The sequence below is a fragment of the Crocuta crocuta genome, unplaced genomic scaffold, assembly GCF_008692635.1.
Source record: "Crocuta crocuta isolate KB4526 unplaced genomic scaffold, BGI_CrCroc_1.0 scaffold41, whole genome shotgun sequence".
NCBI classification, from domain to species: domain Eukaryota; kingdom Metazoa; phylum Chordata; class Mammalia; order Carnivora; family Hyaenidae; genus Crocuta; species Crocuta crocuta.
In genome coordinates, this window is record NW_027529428.1 from 14120178 (window position 1) to 14141781 (window position 21604).

The 21604-nt window shown below is 42.3% G+C and overlaps 1 long non-coding RNA gene across 1 annotated transcript; it reads right to left on the bottom strand.

Annotated features, from left to right (window-relative positions):
* Nucleotides 1-686: 686 nt before the first annotated feature.
* Nucleotides 687-18412, bottom strand: LOC144227636 (uncharacterized). Its single transcript, XR_013333984.1, has 4 exons — nucleotides 18269-18412; nucleotides 15848-15961; nucleotides 4850-5016; nucleotides 687-1212 (listed from the first exon to the last, which is right to left on the bottom strand). It is a non-coding gene; the product is annotated as an uncharacterized LOC144227636 (long non-coding RNA).
* Nucleotides 18413-21604: the final 3192 nt, after the last annotated feature.

A 21604-nucleotide genomic window follows, 5' to 3' on the forward strand; every position in this document is an offset into this window, starting at 1 on the left:
TATTCTTAGTGTGTCTCTTTCTTGACATTGTGTGTTCTTAACTATAAAAATTATTGCTTTATTTTACCTTCAATTTTGCAACTTTTAAATTATCACCTATGTATTATGACTATCTTTCTTTACTATTCATTGTATAGCACCAGATCTTATTGGCATAATTCCTATTTTTGGACATTTAAGTTGTTTCCAGGGGCACCAGGGTGGCTCAGTCAGTTGGGTAGCTGATTTCAGCTCAGGTCATGATCTCACAGTATGTGAGTTTGAGTCCTGTGTCAGGCTCTGCTGACAGCTCAGCTCCAAGCCTGCTTCAGATTCTGTGTCTCCCTCTCTCTCTCTCCCTCAAAAATAAATATTAGAAAAAAATATTTTAATGAAAAAAGAAAAAGTTGTTTCCAAATTTTCTTCATAAAAACACTTTATGCTTAATCAATTTTTAAAAATATATACCCTTTACGTAGAATTGGTCAGCAAGAAAAAAAGTCTGTGTAAATTTTTAAGAGTTTGCCTATATGTCCCCAAATTTCTATCCAGGAAGTATATACTAATTTATGCTACTAACAGCAAAAAGCAGTGCCCCCCACAAAATTAATCTAATGAAAGAAAATGGAATTTTATTTATCAGTAATGAAGTTAAACATTTACGTGTTTATGGTACATTCATACTCTTCTCTGAGTTATCTGTTCAAAACATCACTTTTCTACCAGCATAGTTCTGTCAGGTGCATATACTATTATTTATGTAAGCATTCTCTACAGAAAGGGGAGAGGCAAAGTATAAGGAGTTCAAGTCAAAAAGCCAACAAATTACTACATGCTTCTAAAACAATGTGACAAAACCTCACTGCCCTCCATCTCTTCTGGAGTCTTTGAGGTTTTTACCTACATGTATATAATGCTGGAATGAACATCTCTGAGTATAAAGGTTTAGAGAAAATAATAATCCCTAGTATTACTTTAATGTAGAATTAGCCTTTATTACAGCAGTTAAACAACCAGTAGTCTGAGAACAGATGTCCATAAAGGCAACGTAGGCTTTATTTCTGCTGTTAGTGTCTTAAGGTGTCTTTTGGTATGTAATATCAAGTATGGTAGGAATCATACGTCACCTAATGCTCTCAAGTGTGGGTTGTTTGCTCTTCTCTTCACACACGCTTTCAGGACTATGGAGGTCTGATGCAGAGTGACATATCCTCTGATCTCATCATACATGTGCTGGAAGAGAGAGAATTAGGAATGTGAGAAAGTGTAAGGTCAGAGATGCTCGCCCTAACTCTTTCACCTAGTTCTGGAGATCATCTTGCACCATTTAGCATAAATCTCCTGGAGATTCGGGGTGGGGGGGGGAGCTCAAGATTATCCTTGGTGTTGGAGCAAACCTCTCCATGGTTTTGTGGGGGGGAGGGGAGTTTAACTCACACACCCTTGAGATCAGTGTAATAAGGTGAATGTAGGTGTGTGCTTATGGATTTGGTGCTCAGGGATAAAAGGGTCTTAAACCTACTTAATCACCCCAGAATTTTTTTTAATGGCTATTCCTCACCACTCACTTACCAAAGCCTTTGGGATAAAACCATATTATTATATGTTAATGCGCTTCTTAGGTGATTGTGATGATCAGACAGATTTGTTTTCTGATCTCTGTTTTGCTGATGTCTCCTATTCTAATGATCATTCCTTTGTATGTTATCTGTTTTCTCTACTGGGTCTTTGCCTAGTGTTTGCCTCAGGGTTTTGCTCTTCATACGGTGAATCTACCAGATTTGTCCATCGTATGCAGGACTTTGCCGATTCAGTGTGAGGTTTCAGGACTTTTCTTAGATGGGGACAATTCATAGCCATTTTACTGAAAGCATTGCCCCTTCCTATTTTCTCTTCCTGAAATTCCCATGAGACCTAAGTTCAAACTCCTAATTTACTGCTATCTCCAAACCTGTTGTTTTGATTTCATACCTCATTGTCTCTGTATCATTACTGAGGGTAACTTCCTGAGGGTAACTTCCTGATGTACATCCTCCATGTTATCAATTCTCTCTTTAACTCTGCCAATCTGCTCCCAAAGCTAGTCATTGTTGAATTTTATTCCAGTGTTTCATTTTGAGTTGTTCTACTGGGTTGTCATATCTGCCTGTTGTTGTTCTGTCCTTTCATGATGGTTTTTATGTCCCTGTCTCATTCGGGATTGCAAATAGACTTAAACTAACAGTTACCTATAACCTTACTTCAGGTTCTTTTGGTGCTATTCTTCGCACATGTACCTGTTGACTCCCTCATTTTGTGGAATGCTTCCTTCACCTGTACTTGGTGAGCATTTATTCAGCTGGGGTATAACGTCCCTGTGGAATGCTTGTGTACTTTATGACTGGTAGTAATCCTTCAGAGAAGTCTTACACGTGATTTTTCTGAGAGTCCAGGAGTTTCACTGGCCAGAAATACTTACTATACCTACAGTAATATCTCCACTTGGGATTCCTCTGCTATGAGAAAGGTCTAAAATTTGAATTCTACACCAAACCTAGATTTTTAAATTGCCATTTATTGTAGGGTCTCTTTTCCACCAACATATCTGATCAGTGAGAATTTTGCCAGTCGCTAATAAGGGAATAATGCTTTTAGTACCTTACTACAGTGGAAGCTGGCCTTTCTGGGTTTGCGCTTTGTATGAATTTCAGTTGCAAATCCTTATCTTTCTTAGGCCTAAGGGCAACACTTGTCTTCTAAATGTGTACAAAAACCCAACCCCTGTGAAGTCCCTTGGCCATGTCTGATGGCCTCTGTTCTGGCCTCAACTCATGTATTTACACATTAGTTATGAAATACTTCTTTATTCTTGGCTCATAGAAGTTTTGTCTCTCCATTTCTTGGCCTCTCCCATTCTTCCTTGCCTATATGTAAAATAGTTTCATTATATTTTAGCCAGCATTTTAATTTTTTAAAATTTATTTTTTAATTTTATTTATTTCTGAAAGAGAGAGACAGCGTGAGCAGGGGAGGGTCAGTGAGAGAGGGAGATACAGAATCTGAAGCAGGCTCTGACTAGCTGTCAGCACAGAGCCCGACGTGGGGCTTGAACTCACTAACAGCGAGATCATGACCTGAGCCGAAGTCAGACGCTTAACCGACTGAGCCACCCAGGCGCCCCCAGCATTTTTAAATGTGTCTGTAGCACATAGAAGGATGTCCATGTTAAGTAGATGGAATTAGAAAGGGTTATCTTAGTCAGGTTTGAGAATCACCACCAATGGGTGCAGTAGAGAATACATGTCTTTGAAATTGGAACCAGAGTTTGAACTGTGACTTCACCCCTTTCTGGGTAAGTTAGGCTGCGTGATTTAACCCCTCTTTAAGCAGTAGTTTTCTCATCAGGAAAATAGAGGTAATGTTACTAGTGATCTTCTTTATATGTTTTTCCTTATTGCTCTAAATTCCCTCCTCTTTAAATTGAGGCCATTTTCTCCATCCTCCCTTCCTACAAAACTAGGGAAGACTGAAAGTTTCTCATTCAATATTTTCTTTTAAAAATAGATAATAGGGATGCCTGGGTGGGTCAGTCGGTTAAGCATCCAACTTCAGCTCAGGTCATGATCTCATGGTTCATGGGCTCAAGCCTTATGTCAGGCTCTTTGTTGATGGCTTGGAGCCTGGAGCCTACTTCAGATTCTGTGTCTCCCTCCCTCTCTCTCTGTCCCTTCCCCAAAACAGATAATAAAGTGTAGTTGTTGACTGAATGATCTTGCTAATTTCCTTTCACCAATGTTCTTCTACATACCAATGGACTGAGAAAAACTCGAGTTGAAAAAAAGAACCTGACTGGTACAGAAATGAATTCCATTTCCCAAGAAGTTTGCCAGGGGCTAAGGGGAGGGGTGGACTTAGGTCTTTAGAGTTTCACTTCCCGCCCTTCTCTCCCTGGAGTGCAAATGAGTGAAACCATATTACCGGTTTAGAGGTTCTGCTTGGGTAAAGGTTTAAGAGCCAATAAATCTGTCAGAGGAGATCTCAGGCTGAGCCAGGGTGAAGAGCCTCATAGTCATTTTTCCAGAGCCTCAGGGTACCAGGCAGCACATGCAGAGAGGTCAACGAATGCCTCCTCCCCCCTGCCAGGGAAGGGAGACATTACCCTATAGGAATATGAGGAGCTTTTCCCAAAGCATTGTGTTTACCATATGGTAACATCCCTTATCAAACAGCACTCCGATTTAAAAAGCAATTAGAGAAAAAAAGGCACAGAAGAATCACAGGTCCTTTCAGTGAATCTGGTGGTTTGTGGACTCCAGGTCAATGTTACTATTTGTTTCAGATACCTGCTTCTAGAAATGTATGCTACAGACAAACACAAATGCTCTAGGTTGTCCCTGGTGGCTTAATTTTTTGTTTTGCACTTTGAGAGTGAAAAATCTAGAAGAGATTATAAATCTTATCTGGATACATTATACAATAGAATGTTCTATAGGTACTCCATATACACTCTGCCTGAGTTCCTGTGTCTATGTTTATCTGTGTGATACTGGGCAAATAGTTTCCCATCCCCGTGACTCAGTTTACTCACATATAAAGCCAGGAAAAAAGCAATAGTTGAGCCATAGAGTTATAGTGAGCATCAAAGGGAATTAATACATAAAGCATTTACAACAGTGTCAGATTCACTGTCAAGTAGTAAACTGTTATTATGTTAAGTATTATTGTAATAACTAAAAAGAGCAAACTAATGGTAACTGCTTATGTCTGGGCATTTTCCTTATGGGGTTTGAGGTGAGAGTGAACTGAGTGAGTAGAATCTCAGTTTTCTTACTAGTTGGATTGGTTACAGTGTACACAAGACTAATTTTATTAAGAAAAAAATGAGGCGCACCTGGGTGGCTCAGTTCGTTGAGCTTCTGACTTTGGCTCAGGTCATGATCTCATGGTTCATGAGTTCAAGCCCTGCATCAGTCTCTGTGCTGACAGCTCAAAGCCTGGAGACTGCTTCAGATTCCATGGCTCCTTCTTTCTCTCTCTCTGGCCCTCCCCTTTGTCTTTCTGTCTCTCAAAAAATAAAACAAACGTTAAAAAAATAATGAAAATCATTCAGAAGTACACTGGATAAGAAGATCATTGTTCTGAAAGTTGGGCATATTATGGGGACTTTAAACCATCAAACTCACCGATGGCCATATATTTAATGCATTAGGAACGGATTACCATGTGCCAACCCTTACATCTCATCCACTCCATCTGTAGTGCATTTTACACTCAGCAAAATGTTTTTATATTTATGAATTCATTTAATCCAACTAACTGGATTACTGATGAATACATTGAATCCCTGTGAGGTGAATTTTCATATGCATTAATCCAAATAGACGGGTGAAAGAGAGTGAGAGTTGATTGTTGTCTTCATATTCCCCTGGGCATGGCAAAGCTGGGCAGGCAGCACACTTGAAGCTTAGAGGCTTAAGGGTTTACCTAAGATCCAGCAGCTTCTGGGTAACAGAAATAGATGAAAAGCCAGGTTTCCTGAGGCAAAAGTCTTTCCACAAAACCATAATTACCCTGTACATTTATAATTTCACCCTATGCATGTACACTATTAGGTATCTGGTTTGGGCAGAAGGTGGGTTTCTAGTGGGTCAATGGGAAGTCTCAAAGTTAATAGAGCTTGTAATGACCCCAGGATAAAGATGACCAGTGACAGAACATAGAGTGGGCTTCTGAGCATAGAATCCTCAAATGGGATAATGCTGGTAAGACCCTGGAAGAACACCATGAAGTGCTAAAGTAGTGGCAACAGCAGGAGAATTAAAGACAGTTGCTATGAGGGGCGCCTGGGTGGCTCAATTGGTTAAGCGTCTGACTCTTGATTTAGGGTCATGATCTCATGGTCGGGAGATGGAGCCCCACACTGGGATCTGTACTGAGCATGGAATCTGCCTAAGATTCTCTCTCCCTCTCCCTTCTTCATGCACTAGAGCACCTCTCTCTCTCAAAAACAACAACAAAACTAGTTACTAGATGCAGTAGAAGTCATCAGGACAATGATCACATTTAAAGCAAGAGGCCAAATAGCCTGCTGTCTGTGATCTGTGGCAAGTAACTCTACTCTCTGGTTTTCTCACTTCTAACGTGACTTTAATCCACCTATTCGTCCATTCATTCAACAAATAGGACTGAGTGCTTTCTTAGTGCTGGACCCTCATGTTACTGAATTGAATGAGATTGATAAGGTCACTACTCCCAAGGAATTTACATTCGGGTAGGGGCACCAGACAGACAATCAACAAGTAAACAAAAAATATATATATCAGATAGCGGTAAGTGTTATCCACAGAATTAAAATAGGCTGAAGGGAAGGCTGAACGCTTTCCCTGAACAGTCTAGGTGGGTACCCGGGGAAAGATTCTGTGAGGGGTGACTTCTTATACAGGAATATAAGCAAGAATAAACCATGTGTGAGTGAAAGAGAAGCCCCTTCTAGGCAGAAGAAGAGCTAGTTCAAAGACTTTAGAGAGGGAATAAGCCTGGAATGGTGAGGAACGGAATAAAGACGTGGTGGGCAAAAGCCAGAGAATGTGTGGTTCTATAGTCTAGAGACTTTTAGAAGATTGTAAACTGATGTATGATCTGATCTATGGTTCAAAAAGTTTACAGTGGCTGCTATGGTCAAGACTGAAAGCAGAAATAGGTAAAAAGCCAGTGCAGCAGGTCAGAAGAAATATGATGTCTTTGTCTGAGGCAAGAGTTCTAGAAATGCATAGAACTGGGCAGACTCCATGTATAGGTTGGCGTAAGATCAGTAGCATATAGATAAATATATTTTTGAGTTGAACAAAAGAATCAAGGATAATTGTTAGATTTGCGGCTTGAGCAAGTGGCTGGATGTTGGCACCTTCTTCCAAAATGGGAAGAAAGGGGTGCGTAAGGGGTAGACAGTGTGTATGCAGACAGCATAAGCAGTACAGAAATTCTGAGTCCCTGCTAAGCATGTGAAAACGTTAAGTTGGCAGCCAGAGTCAGGAGTCCTAGGGATACAACATAGTTAAGGATAAATGGCTGGGAGTGGTCAGCATAAGACTATGGGCTGGATGGAATCCCTTAAAGAGACTTGGTAGAAAGAGATGAGAAACAGTGAGCCCAGGATTCCAAGGCAGTCTTACATCAGAGGTCAAGTTGAGTGCACGGACCAAAGGAGAATGGAAAAAGCGTGATGGGAGATAGAAACAAAATCAGAAGAGTGTGGTATCTAGGGAAGCTTCAGGAAGCAGGAAACAACCCAGCGCAAGGCCAGAAAATTAAGTCTTTGAAATTCCACATAAAGGAAATCATGTTTAAGGATCGAGCTATATCTATAACTATTATGTTTCTACAGCGCTTAAGGGCTTGGGAAGGAGCCGTTAACAATAAGTTTGCCAAGAGGTCTAGAGAGTTCCAATGGAACTCAAGAGACGGACTTCCAATGCATAGGAAGATAAATAAACCTGGGGTTTTAGCAGAGTCAGTGCAACAAGGAGATTAATGTACTTCAAGGTAAATGTAATAATGACTGGAATGGATCTAAATGCAATGATTATACATTATAAGGAAAGAAGGATCCTACATAAGCTGGCACCAGTCCAGAAGTCAAGTTTATCCACAGCTATCACAGAACGATTAGAGTTTTTCACTCCCCGCTTGATGTTCGGGTTTATAGCACAAATGGAACAGTAACTCATAATTCTTTTTTGATAGCACCGTCTTCATTCAGGAAAATTGTAAAGCTGATAAGGAGTAGTAAGAGAAGCGTGCTGTAGGGGCGCCTGGGTGGCTCAGTTGGTTAAGCGTCTGACTTCGGCTCATGTCATGATCTCACAGTCTGTGCATTTGAGCCCTGCGTTGGGCTCTGTGCTGACAGCTCAGAGTCTGGAGCCTGCTTCAGACTTTGTCTCTGCCCCTCTCCTGTTGGTGTTCAGTTTCTCTCAAAAAATAAATATTAAAAAAAAAAAAAGAAGAGTGCTCTGAGGACCTGGGTCAGCATGAACCAAACCCCTCTGCTATATGTCTAAGAAGTGAGTAGTGGGAAGGAAACGGACAAGACAGTGCTAAGCAAGATGGCAGGGAGGTAGAAACCAAGTTGCAGAAATAGCAGAAGTGGTTTTAGGAGTCCTCATATGGAACGCTGAATTTCAATAAAACTTAGCACAAATCAAATCAATACCTCCTGTGCCTGGAGACAAAACCACACATATGGACACTTGGAAAAAGACAAATCTTCATCCATTTACTGTCCGGAGCTCTTGAGAAGCCACACCCAACTCCACAGTTTCCCATCAGCATTTCCTCGCCTTTTCAAATCTTAAGAGAGCACTGAGGATTACTTGGCGTGTGAAGAAAGTCTCTAAGATAAAATATGAGACATCAAAACAAGGAAGGAAGAAAGGAAACTCTGAAGGAAAGTTTAATAAAACTATGTGATGACCTCAGAGAGATAAGCTATTTATCCTTAAAACAAGGTCAGAATGCTCTTAAGAAAAAAGGAGAGATTATTATTAGGATAAGAAGGAGTTCTTAGAGGCAAGAGCTAAAATTATATACATAAATATAAAATTTGTAAAAGATTTGGACAATAAGGAAATAAAACCTTTTTCTAAAATATAGGAAACCTTTTCTCCCTCTCTCTCTGCCGCTCTCCTACTCACACTCTGTCTCTCTCTCACACACAAAGAATAAACATTAAAAAAAAACTTATAAAAGAGGGGGGCACCCGGGTGACTTAGGTAAACATCCAACTTTGGGTCAGGTCATGATCTCGAGGTTTGTGGGTTCGAGCCCCACTTCAGGCTCCATGCTGACAGCTCAGAGCCTGGAGCCTACTTCCGATTCTGTGTCTCCCTTTCTCTCTGCCCCTTCCCTGCTTGCACTCTGTCTCTCTCTAAAATAATAAACATTAAAAAAATTTAAATATAGAGGAAACCAGAAGGCCAGTCCAGGAGGCCTAACATCCTACTAATAGGGTTCAGAAGAGAAATATTACAAGGACACCTACGTCCAGACTGAACAGGCCTGCTGAGCACCAGCACGAAACACGAGAAAAGACCCACCACGGTTGTAAAATTTCTGAGCACCAGGAAGCTAATAAAAGTTTATCCAATAAGAGGGAAAAACAGGTCACACAAAAATGATTAAGAGTGAGAAAGGCAGCGAGTGCCATACCCAGCGCTATCAAGACAGAATGCAAACATTTTCTAAGAAGTCAAGGAACGATAGATACCCTGAGAACCCAGAATCCACCCGAGAGGGAGGGGAAGGAAATCCTCTGGACAAGAGAATAAGTCCAGTGTGAGCAGTGGGCGTAGGGATAGATGATACCAGGCAATTCGGGTGAAACCAGGGGACACACAGGAGAAAAAGCTTTATAAAAAGTTTATTTATTTTGAGAGAGAGCAAGAGTGAGCGCTAGTAAGGGAGGGGCAGAGAGAGAGAATCCCCAGTAGGCCAGCAGGGAGCTTGAACTCACAAAAGCTCATGATCTCATGAGATCATGACCTGAGCCAAAACTAAGAGTCGGATGCTCCACTGACTGAGCCACTCAGGGGGCAAGTTACCTGGTAGATTTGCTTGAACTTGGGAGAGTGGGTGCAAGAGCCAGACTGCCCAGGTTCAAATCCTAACTCTGGCACTTAGGGTTCTTCTGCTAGTCCATCAGCCTCTGTGCTTTACATTTCCCATCCACAGTGTGGATCATAATGTACCTACCTCACTGAGCTATGGTAAAAATTAAATCAGTTACTATACTCAGCGTGCTTAAAGGAGTGCCTTGAATATCAAGGGTTATTGGCGGCCCTGAGAAACTCATCATGTACTGAGAAAACTAAATGCATTGTTTTTTAATGAGCTAATTCTCAGCTCTGGGGAAAATAATAATTGGAGAGGAATGGACACCTGAGAAGAGCACTCCTTGGCTCAACAGTGGCTGTACCACTGTCCCTTATATAATGCAAACACTGAAACTGTCAAGTAGCAAACTGGAAGGATGGAAGGATGGTCAAAAGATCCAAGGGACGGGGCGCCTGGGTGGCTTAGTCGGTTAAGCGTCCGACTTTCGCTTAGGCCATGATCTCGCGGTTCGTGGGTTCGGGCCCCGCGTCGGCCTCTGTGCTGACTGCCAGCTCAGAGCCTGGAGCCTGTTTCAGTCTGTGACTCCCTCTCTCTCTGACCCTCCCCTGCTCACGCTCTCTCTCTCTCTCCTAGAAATAAATAAAAATATTAAAAAAAAAAAAAAGATCCAAGGGACAAAACCTGATCTATGGTCAGAGAAAGTGAACGGAGGTAGCATTCTATGTAGAATATGCAATTAAATATGAAAATGACAGGCTAAGCATGTTTAAATTACTCCTCCAAGAGCAGAATGTGGTTAACTGTAGCCATTTGGTACCATAAGTAATGACTAAATAAATCCATTTATTTATTTTTTAAAAGGAAATACGGAGGACCAGGTGCCTTTGCAGTAATTCCAAAGCAGCACCTTCAGAAAGCAGCCTCGGGGTTAGGGTCCTTGGTACCATACACTATGAGTCTGCTCACTAGGAGCATTTCATTCCACAGACCCAAGACTGGAGTCTCCCTTCTCTTGGAAAAACTTGTTTTCTGTCTAGAAAGGGGCCTGCTGGGGCAACTTGACCCATGTCCCAGGTGGTAGAAATCAAAAAGTTCTCCCCGATTATTTTTTAAGTTTGTTTGGCCCGATACTATGGCCACTCCTTAAAAAAAAAAGGGGAGAGAGGCACCTGGGTGGCTCAGTCAGTTAAGCATCTGACTTCAGCTTAGGTCATGACCATGTGGTTTGTGAGTTCGAGCCCCACATCAGGCTCTGTGCTAACAGCTCAGAGCTTGGAGCCTGCTTCAGATTCTGTGTCTCCCTCTCTCTCTATCCTTCCTCTGCTCTCTTTCTCTCTCCCCAAAATAAATAAACCTTTAAAATACAAAAAAGAAATTTTAGTATGAAATCCTAAAACAAAGTGATGTCAAATAGGATATTTAAAGGCAAATATCCCTGTGGTGCTCTGAAATTAAGAGTACTGTCCCATGGGGCACCTGGGTGGCTTAGTCAGTTAAGCGTCCGACTTTCGCTTANAAGTTTAAGTGACACCTGATTTTGTCTGAGCTCTATCTGATGTTTCTTTTTTTATTATTACTTATTTTGGATACAGAGAGAGAGGAACAGAGTGTGAGCAGGGGAGGGGCAGAGAGAGACACACACAGAATCCAAAGCAGGCTCTGAGCTGTCAGCAGAGCCCAACACGGGACTTGAACTCACGAACTGCAAGATCATGACCTGAGCTGAAGTCGGACGTTTAGATGACTGAGCCACCCAAGCGTCCATGGGGGCTAGTACTTTTCCACCTTAGTAATTTCCACCTTAGTAACCGTCTTGGGGGTTTGTCTCCATCCCCGGTTAGTGTGGTTTGTGGTCCTCAGCCACCACACAGTCTCTTTGAGGGCTGAATAAAATCACAAGACTAGTCAGCATGGAGGAAGTCACTTTATTAGGCATTTTCCTGTCTGGGGGACAGAGGTGTTTGGATTTCAGTGAAGGAACTGAAATTTCCACAGCTGAGCTAGAGACAGCTGCTCCAGAAACCCAGAGGGGGGCCATGGGGTCTTGTGTTTTGTGCTGTATCTTGGCAATACTCCTTGGTGCTGCTAACGCACAGTGGAGATTCCGTTCCTTTGTGATGGTCCTGGAGGCAATCACCTTTCCAGCTGTGTCAGGAAGAAGCCGTGGGATAAAGTCACAAGGACCCCTTGCTCAGGTCACAGAAACACCCAGGCAACACGTGAGGATGAAATCCCGCTCAAACTATAAATGGCTTGCGTGGGAAGTGAGGTTTTTCTTTCCAGAAACAAAATAGGTACAGATAAATTTTTCTTAAGACGATGTGAAATGGACTAAATGGCCTTGGATGTGGAATGCCCAGGGATATTGGTGCTTTCAATAATAACCAGGAGTGCTGAGGTTTGGATTTTAATTCCTTTCAAACATTTTCCTCTTAAGGTGATTCATCCCAGCCATTTTTTTTGGAGAAAGAATTTCTCTCACCTTTTCTTTCCTAGGCTAGATTTATGGTAAAAAGAAGGGGGGTTTTGGAACACATATTTACGAAGTGCCCATTCTGTGCTGAGCACGGTGCTGGGATGATATGCTGCCCACATGGTCAGTTTTAACCACAAAGGGACTGAAGCTCGGTTGAGACTAACCTCTACAATCACAAGGCTAATAAGCAGTGGAGGTGAGGTTTAAAATGATGTTCTGAATCTGAAATGATGCTCTTTCCATTACACCATGTTCCTTCTCACAAATCCAGCCCCAAAGCTTTGTTTTCTCTTCTGCTCAGCCACTAACAAAGATGTTGCAATCCATCCATTCGTGGAAGTCCAGTAGGACCGGCCTGTAATTTCCAACTTGAAAGTGAGTGCACTTGTCTCTACTTCATCAATTAAGGTCGTTTCTCCATCTAGCCAACTTATTTAAAAATCTCCATAATGCATTGCTTCTTACCTTGCCCAGTGAAAGTTGGCAAGCACCGTGATCCTCACTTAATAACTCAAGTTACCCAGGGAATAGCCTGGATTAGAAGCTATGACACACAAAGCTCATGGATAAGCGCTCTGAGTCTCCTGTCCGGACTCCATGAATAATTCAGAGGTGTGCTTGGTGGAAATCCAGTTAGAGGTCTGGCAGATTTGATGGCTTCAGAGCTGTGACTTCTGGGATGCTATTCTTGCCTCAGCTTCCTCCTGGCTCTCTGACTACTTCTCCTTAGGAGCCAAGGTCTAATTCCCCTATCCTTTAAGAGTTGCTTTAACACAAGGTACTGGTCCCAGCTCTCTTCATTTGGCCAAAAAATGATGTAAGCTCCCATTACTTGTGCATGGCAACTGCCTGTTGGCATTTGAGTCTATCCCTGGCTCGGCCTCAGTTCCTGGACCCCAAGGGTCACTCTCCAGGCAGCTCTCTTCCTCTCTTCCTCCACGGCTCCTCCAGCCCCAGACTTGATGGCAGCTTCCAAGGCCACTGATCTGTGGGTTACCTCATGGCTTCCTGGTTGGCTTTCCAGCTCTTCCATCACCTTCTGTATTAAGTCCCAACTGTTTGCAAGAGGTAGAGAACTATTTTCCTGGCTCTCTCCTGACCCACACAGACCACCGTCTTAGGCACAAGCTACAGGGACCATACATGATGGGTTGGCAGGAAAGGAACTTATCACGCAAGGTACTGGAGAGATCTAAGAATCTCTGCGAGGACAAAAGCAGCAGAGGTTCAAGGGTTGCAAGGGGAAGAGCAGGGCTCAGAAACATCCAAGTAGAACCATTCAGGGACTCCATGCTCTGTGACTAGGGTTGCCCCCCAAGTGCCCCTCACACCGGATGCTGGAAATTTCCATTCAAATCATAGTCTCTGAGACCATCTGGCAATAGAGTCGATTCTGGGCTTTTCCTTCCTTCAGGACATTAGCTTCCAGTTCTGGGAGTGGAGTCCATGCGTCTGATTAGCAAAGTCCAAGTCAGGTATCTGTCCATTGCTGCAAGGTTATCTGACATTTTCAGTTCCCATCATGAGATGGGGTCTTTACAGGCACCAGAATTAGCCAGATAGAAGATAAGGATTTGGAGGCCATGTGGACATTTTAGTTGGGGCAGACATGTAGACAAGGATTCAAATGTAAGTGGTTTATTTGGGAGTTGGGGGACCCCATGAAGTCACTGGTTGGGAAGATAAAAGAAGGGGCACCTGGGTGGGTGTCAGTTAAGTGTCTAACTCTTGATTTCAGCTCAGGTCATGATCTCATCCTTCATGAGTTCGAGCCCTAGCATTACGCTGTTCCCTGACAGTGATGATCCTACTTGGGATTCTTTCTTTTTCTCTCCCTCCCCCGCTGGCACTAGCACTAGCACTCTCTCTCTCAAACTAAATAAACTTAAAAACAGAAAATGGAAAACGGCCAACGAAGGGTAAATTACCAATCGAGCTCTTACCACTGGGGAACTGTAACTAATGCCTCAGAGGGGGGTAGGATGTGGGCGACTGGATGGAACTTAATTCCCCATCAGGCCTCCAGGTGTGGCCTGAGTGGGCTTTGGCGGCTGGCACAGACTTTCTGGCAAATAAACGCAGGGGCTGGCAGTAGCGAGTTGGGCAAGGGTGAACTGAGAAGGTGAAGGAAGGCATGAGCTGCATCTTTGCAGCCAAGGTCAGCTAGGAACTGCTAAGCATTGAACATACAACAGCAGACAAGAGAAAAGCAAGCATTTCTGGCCTCCCTAAGCTGGTGCTCTTGAGATGTAGACAGGTGAAGAGGCAAGGGGTGCAAGAGCAGTAGTAAGGCAGCCTCAGGAGCTCAGGCTGGACCTCTGGCCTATAAGACCCATGAGGATGGGGACGGCACCTTACTCATTTTTAAATTCCAATCGCCTGGGATGGTTATCTATTCAATATAGGGTTTCTGGCTCAAGTAATGAACTGCTGGGCACAGCTCTGGGATAGTACATTCATTGTCTCTGTTTCTCACTATAACCAAACAAGGTAGGTATGTCCCCATTTTACAGGGAAGAAAATTAAGGAACTCCTAATTATTCCTGTCTCAGCTTTGAAGTAATGTCACCAAATAGTTTGCCTGTCTAGCATGCCCCATTTCCGAGCCTGGGCATTCCCTATCAGAGAACTGACCTTCTGGGTTGCAAATGGTAACTCTTTCTCGTATATTCTCAGGGGCAGAGTTCTTTGGGAGCAGAAACTATGTCTGTTGCCAGCATCCAGGCTGGTCCTGACACACTGATGATTTTCTGAATGGCTTGGATCAACAAATAATGCTCAGTGGTGGGGAGTAACTTGACTGTTCACAAACCTAAGAGGTGCCAGAATTGCAGTCTGACCCCCAAATCTCTCTGGTACTTTGCTGAGCATTACACAACTTATCTGTACCCCACAGACCTGTGGCAACTAGAAAATTTAAGTTGGCTTGAAGACTGTTATTTTAAGGTCAAAATAATGGGACAGGAAGTATTTGAGAACTTCCCCTAATTCACAGCCTGAGGGATGACCCAGGACAACTCTAGTCGTACAGCATGTAGAAGGTTCTTAGAAGACAAGGCCCCGTTTCCAAAGCCGTGGTTGGACTGGACAACCTTTGAAATTCCTCAGAGATTTACATTCCAAGGCTTTTAACTTAATCTCTTGGTAAAAGTCTAAGTGTTTGCTCCAGCACCAAAAACTGATTGATCTTATTACCTTACTAAACCAAAATAATTTAAAAATATTGGAAATCAAGTAGCACAGATGATTTATCCAGTGCCTTAAGACACTGTGGAACAGTCATCTCAAATGTGCACTGTCCCATTGACACGGAGCCACATTCAAAATGGAGGGGAACTAGAAGACCTTTTCTGCCTTATTTATCATGTTCTTCTTCTCTCCTTTTTGCAAAATCAGTGAAAGTCATCCATCCTCTGTGCGTGTACTTTCCCCAAATCCTCAATTCTAAAATGGCCAAGCAGCAGCAGAGAATAAATAACTAGTACCAGGGGGAGGGGACAGGAGGTGAGAGATGGACAGGAAATGCAGACAGAATTTACAACGTACCCACCCTGATTTTAGAGTGCTAAAATGGACCCTCTCCCAAGAAAGTCCCCAAATTGAGAAAACATGCTAATTAGATATATAGGCTTTTCATCAATGCCATTTGAAAATTTTATATTTTTGTCTCCGCGAGACTGTTAGGAGTAACTGAATGACCATGGGAACAACAAAACGATTTCGATTTGAGCAGGTAAGTACACATGTTTAAGTTTCTTAGAAGAACGTAAGATGTTTGGATTGGTTTAGTGAAAAATTGTTCACCTGGGGCGCCTGGGTGGCTCAGTGGGGTAAGCGTCCAACTTCGGCTCACGATCTCATGGTTCAGGAGTTCAAGCCCTGTGCCCGGCTCTGTGCTGACCCTGTGTGTCCCTTCCTCTGTAAAAAGTTTTTTAAAGAATAATTCTTCACCAATCAAAAGGTACTTATATAATCATGCAAGTGCTTTGATAGTGTGAACTTTAGTAACCACTGAAGTAGGATCTAATGTCTACTTTAGCTCTTTTTCTTCTGGGGAAAAAAATTATGTCTGTGCCCCATCAGCTTTTAAATGGAAATGTATACATGCAGCCAATTGGATTCATAGTTACTCAGGCATCCCTTTGACTGGATCACTGATTCAGAAGTGAAACATTAGGTTGTATGTCATCTGGTTGTCACCACTTAAATATGTTCCAGGAGAGTCCTGCCACAGGAGCCACCACTAGGGTTAAAGTGACAACCAAAAATTTCATGACGCCTTCAAGGATCTCAATACGTACCCCAAACTATCCCAATGAGAAACACCTTGAGCATTTTTTATGCCTAATTAAGAGAAGGTGTGAAAGAGAAATTATGTGTGGCCCTGATACTCTGTTGACCCTTCTTCTGAGCCCTCATTAATCCCAGAGCCAGATGCATCCTCAGAATCTATCTTAACACACTTCTACAAAAGGCCACTCCAGACAGTTTGGAACAGAACTCTCACTGAGGGCTGAATATTTCAAGCCATGGATACTTCCCATAGCGACTGTACCCAGGCTGCAGTAAGCTATTCCCCTCTGCTTGTGTGTGGCAAGCAAGTTTATGCATTTGTGCCTTTCTTTACTCTGTGCCCTCTACCTGGGAGTATCTTTTATCTACTGTTCTACCTGCGGAAACCTTATTTATTCTTTGTGGCTCTACGCGACAATTGCCATTTTGTGAGGCATGCCCCACTGATGGCATCTAACCATCAACAATAGTTCATAATTGTTTATTTTAGGAGTTCCAGCTGAAACAGCCCAGAGAATCTAAAAAAAATTCTACCTAACAATGATAGCCGTCGTCATATAGAACATTTATATATAAAAGAAATATTTTGGCCCAAACGCAAAGCTAAAGAGGGAAATGCTGAGATTTATGAACTGAAATTCCTTTCCCCCATTTCTTTCCCAAAGCTATAGCTTCTACTATAAAGTGAGTCAATATATAAAAGTTTAGGGGAAACCTGAGTTTCTAAAAATGGAGTCATAATAGTGTTTTGTCCTGAGCCACAGTCACTTCTATCGATGCAAAACCCTCTTCACCAAAATTATTTTAGGAGTTAGATCCTTCCCAGGCTGGGCTGATACCCAGAATTCATATTGGCCTGTAACGCAGCATCTTTGGGGAGCCCCAGCCTCCCCTTGGTGAATTGAAGAACCATGAGGCTATCAACTGTCTGAGCTGGGGATATTAGCAAGTGTTCCTCACAAGTATATGTCAAGGAACAGAAATATGTGGACACACGATATTCGAATTCCATGAAAGCAAGGACACTAGTGGCCATTTGGCAGTGTAGTTAAGGGAGAAAAGGGACAGGCAAAAATTTTAACAAATTTTTGCAAAACAAAATACTGACTTGTCTTAACAGAAATATCTCATGGTTGTCTTCAGCCTCAACCCGGAAAGATTGGGGACGAAACTTTGTTAAAATTCAATTTAATTACCCAGCCATGAATCATTTTGTTTTGCATGTGAATTGCCAAAAGAGCTTAGTTTTCAGACCTCTGTTACACAATGACCTCATCTTCTTACATGAGGCAAGAACCTGGATTGGTTCAAAGAAATATAAAGTTATAGTAACAGAGTCTTTAAAAATTAGAATCCCTGCAAGTCTAATATACAGCTGGTTTGGGGCTACCAATTCATACCATGAAGTAAGATTCCAATCTATCAGACTGCATTAATTGGATGTTTTCTGACAATTCTCTCACTGCTCCTCTATGGGTAATCCATACATATCTGGTAATTACGTGTTAGTCTCCTGTTACTATGTTCTACTTATGCATGCCCCAGTGGGGAACCAAGGGACACTGTGGATACAAATGAATACAGCTCAAACCCTAACAAGAGGAATGCATTTGACTCTCAAGGACTACATTAAGTTCGACACAGCCTCGTTCATAGTGTGGCTGGCGAAATAAGGACACCTCTACGCAGTAGAGACAAAAATTAAAATGCAGAGTCCAACCAAGCAAAGGAAGACTTCCACCTTCCCTGTAATGAGTCCGTCTGCTTTTTTGGTAAAGCTAAATTTGACAGTTCACATGGAAATTAATTTAAAACTCATGGCGGCTCTAGGCATGGAAAATACAAGATGATTATTTGTTGGGTTTTTACCTAAGACTGTACACCTTACACAGTGCCTTACGTTTGGTATGAGAGTGAAGTTGCAATACTCACATGCAGCTGAGAATCTGGCTCACTTTTCACATTTTCTCTGCAGATACGGGGTACAGATGGCCTTGAAGAGGTGAGAATTTCTTGGAGCAGGTTGTCTTTGCCAAAAATGGCCACATTAATATTCCAGTCCCACCCATTCCTGCAGAACCTGCCTAGCAAAAGAGGTAGAGACTAATTTTCCTCCCCGTGGATGGGGGTGATACTTTGTGACCCACCGCACCCCCAACCTCCACCCCAGACAAGAATATGGAGACAGTGATGTTGTAGGACTTCTAAGGTTAGGACATAGCAGCTGATAGAGCTTCTACCTGGTTCTGCTGTGGGACACTCACCTTGGGGAGACAAGTCAACCCCATGGAAGGGCCACATGTAGGTACTTCAGCCATAGCCCCACACCAGTCCCAGCCAGCATCCACTGCCAACACATGCAATGCCCCTGCAGAGAATTCTACTCTTCAGCCTTCTAGAAGACACAAAATGTGTTCACCATGCCCCACAAATTGCAAACCTGTGAGCAAAATAAATATTGTCAATATCTTGAGCTACTGTTTTGGAGTGATCTGTTCTACAGCAAATGGATTGCTTATCTTCTGTCAGTAGTTTAAGTCACTTTTCACCAGGAAAACAATTCAACAGTCATTTATCAGGGATTCATATATTGTGATTTATGACTCGTAATAACTGCCTCATCTGACCAGTATCACGTGAAAGCCATGCTTGTTCACTTGGGGACGGTAAATTCTTCCTTTAAAGATTATAAAATACCTACTTCTAAAAATTCACATCTTCCAGATTTTCACTACAAAAGAAAAAGGAATGTCCCTCAGCTTTCAGATCCTTCTTCACACACCTCCTTGAGCACATCTTAAACTTTTCCCCTGTAGGGCATGGCTTTCTTTTTATTATGTTGTCAAAGCAAGCTTAATGATGATCAAGGTATGAATATGATGACGGTGGCCAGTTTCTATGAGCCAAGCAATGCAGAACACATATAGCTTGACACTGGTTCAGGTGGGAGTGTTTAGAGCACAGGCATTGTAAAAGGTTTCTCTCTGCTTATTAATATGTCTCCAGCACCGAGGACAGTGTCCAGCACATGGAAGGCTCTCAATAAACGATTGTTGAATGAATGAATGCTCGAAGTGCAGCCTCAGACAATATTCCAGCCAATGTACTTCTAAAATGAACATGATCTCCCAGTTTTATAAATGAGCATGCTTCTAAAATGCAACTTCTAATCATTCTTCGTTTTCAGACATTTCCTTATTTGGATAATTAGATTATTCTCTTAGTGGATCAAAAGAGCCAGGGACGTAGCTGAAGCACACAATTCAGAGGGAGGCACAGTGTCCCAATAGTCAACTTACCATGGCAAAAATGAATTCAACTCTCATAGCCAAAAAGTACCATCCTTTTCATCTCCTTTACCAGATTTTGTCATGCTCAAATGTTTTTTCAGGAGTGGCCTAGTCAAGGAAAAAAAAATTAAGAACGTATACAGAAGTACATGTGGCATGTAGACCTTTTGGGAGGAGTCTACATACATATTAAAGATCTTCTTTAAGCAGTAATGGTGGCAGGTTGGTGTGAGGTGGGGAAGAACGTGTGAATAATGCAACATAAAAGCGAGAGCAATCCAAGCCTTGTCTGTCAGATGAAGGAAATCATATCTGCAAAATGGTTGCCTCCAAAATTAACTACTCTGATAAATATAAGCAACATACGCACTTTAGGCATAAAAGACCCACAGCAAAGTGGTAATGATCCCGTGAGGGACAAAGGCTTTCCCAAAGAGCAAAGCTGTGGACATTATTTAACCATCATGACCTGCTCCGGGTTTCGGGTCACTGACAATAATTATGATTTGTACAATGATAGATGTCTACATGGCACTTCCCCAAATTCCATCTCTGCTTAAAATGCAAGTGCTTTCCAAAGCAGATTTATCTTTTCAATTAACCTTCTCGTCGGTTCCAAGAAAATCTTTGGGGGCAGGCTGGAGATGAAGGATGGTGAATCGGTATTGGTTTACTCACCAATTACTCTTTAAGGCTAATCGGTGCCATTGCTGGGCTAACAAATGGGCATCTAGTTGAATTCTTTTCTTCATTCCCTCTTTTGTTTTTAATTCCAGGAAATGTTAGGAATCTCAGTTCTGTTTCTTTGAAGAAAATGAAGGGTATCAAAAGAAATGTTGTGGCTTTGGTGAGAGTCATGCATCACTACTGGAAAGTAGATATTCTGTGATTCCCGGCTTTGGAGACCTAGCAATAATTTCACCACTGAAAACAAAGCCATCTTCCTGGTAGTATTTCCAAAAGCAAGGACTCTGGAAAAATCCACGGAAGTCAGGAGAAATCGTTACAGTCCCCCTGCAGAAATCAAAGAGAATGTAATTAAGAGAATGTCTAAGAACAATTCTTGCATGACAAAGCCCTTACAGATCAGCAAAAATAAATTATCAAGAAATCTTAAATGAGTTAGGAAAAAAAATCAAAGCCAGGGCACAATGTGGGAGTGCAAGGATGAGTCAATATTAGGAAAACCTAATTCACTAGATTACAAGTCAAAAGAGAGGAACAACATCTCCTCCTCCTCCTCATTCTTTCCCCCTTACCTTCCCAAAGAGTTCAACCCAAAAGAGATTAGCTGAGTCCCAGAAGAAGTGGGGGTGTGTTGGGACATGAAAGGTGTGAGGGGAGCATGCACGGGGCGGGGGAGTAGGAGTGGTGGGTGGATGATTGGTTTTACCCAAGGGTTTGATCACACAGGTAACCATCTTAAAGATAGGAGAAGGCAGGGGTTTTTTTTTTTTTTTACTCCCAAGGAAGGGAGTTATAAAGGTGGAAAGGGGGAAAACTACAATAAACCTATTCCATTGGATTGGAGTAAAGGTATCACTCTAAATTCAGAGTTTTCTATAGATGGATAGATGGATGAGTGGACAAATAAAGTCACATACACATACATGTCCACGTGAGCATATATATATATTCTCTAGCTCAGTTCACTAAGAGGGGCTTACCAACAGTGACACCCAAAGAGTAGTCAATTTACCAAGATGACTGAGGACTCTAGCGGAAGCAGAAAGTCAACAGCCACGTAGGTAATAGGCTCATCTTACTCTCTAATGTTTGGACACAGCAAGAATACTGTGCTCAATTTCAAGAGGTACACTTACATAACAGATTCCCAGGACAGTCCAGAGGGTCCTATGATTCACATCTAAAGGAGATGAGCAGATTCAATCTACTGAAAAGAAGAATTAAGGGAAATGTAAAAATACTCTCCAAATTTCCAAATGGCTGTCATGAGAAAGAGAGACCAGGTTCATTA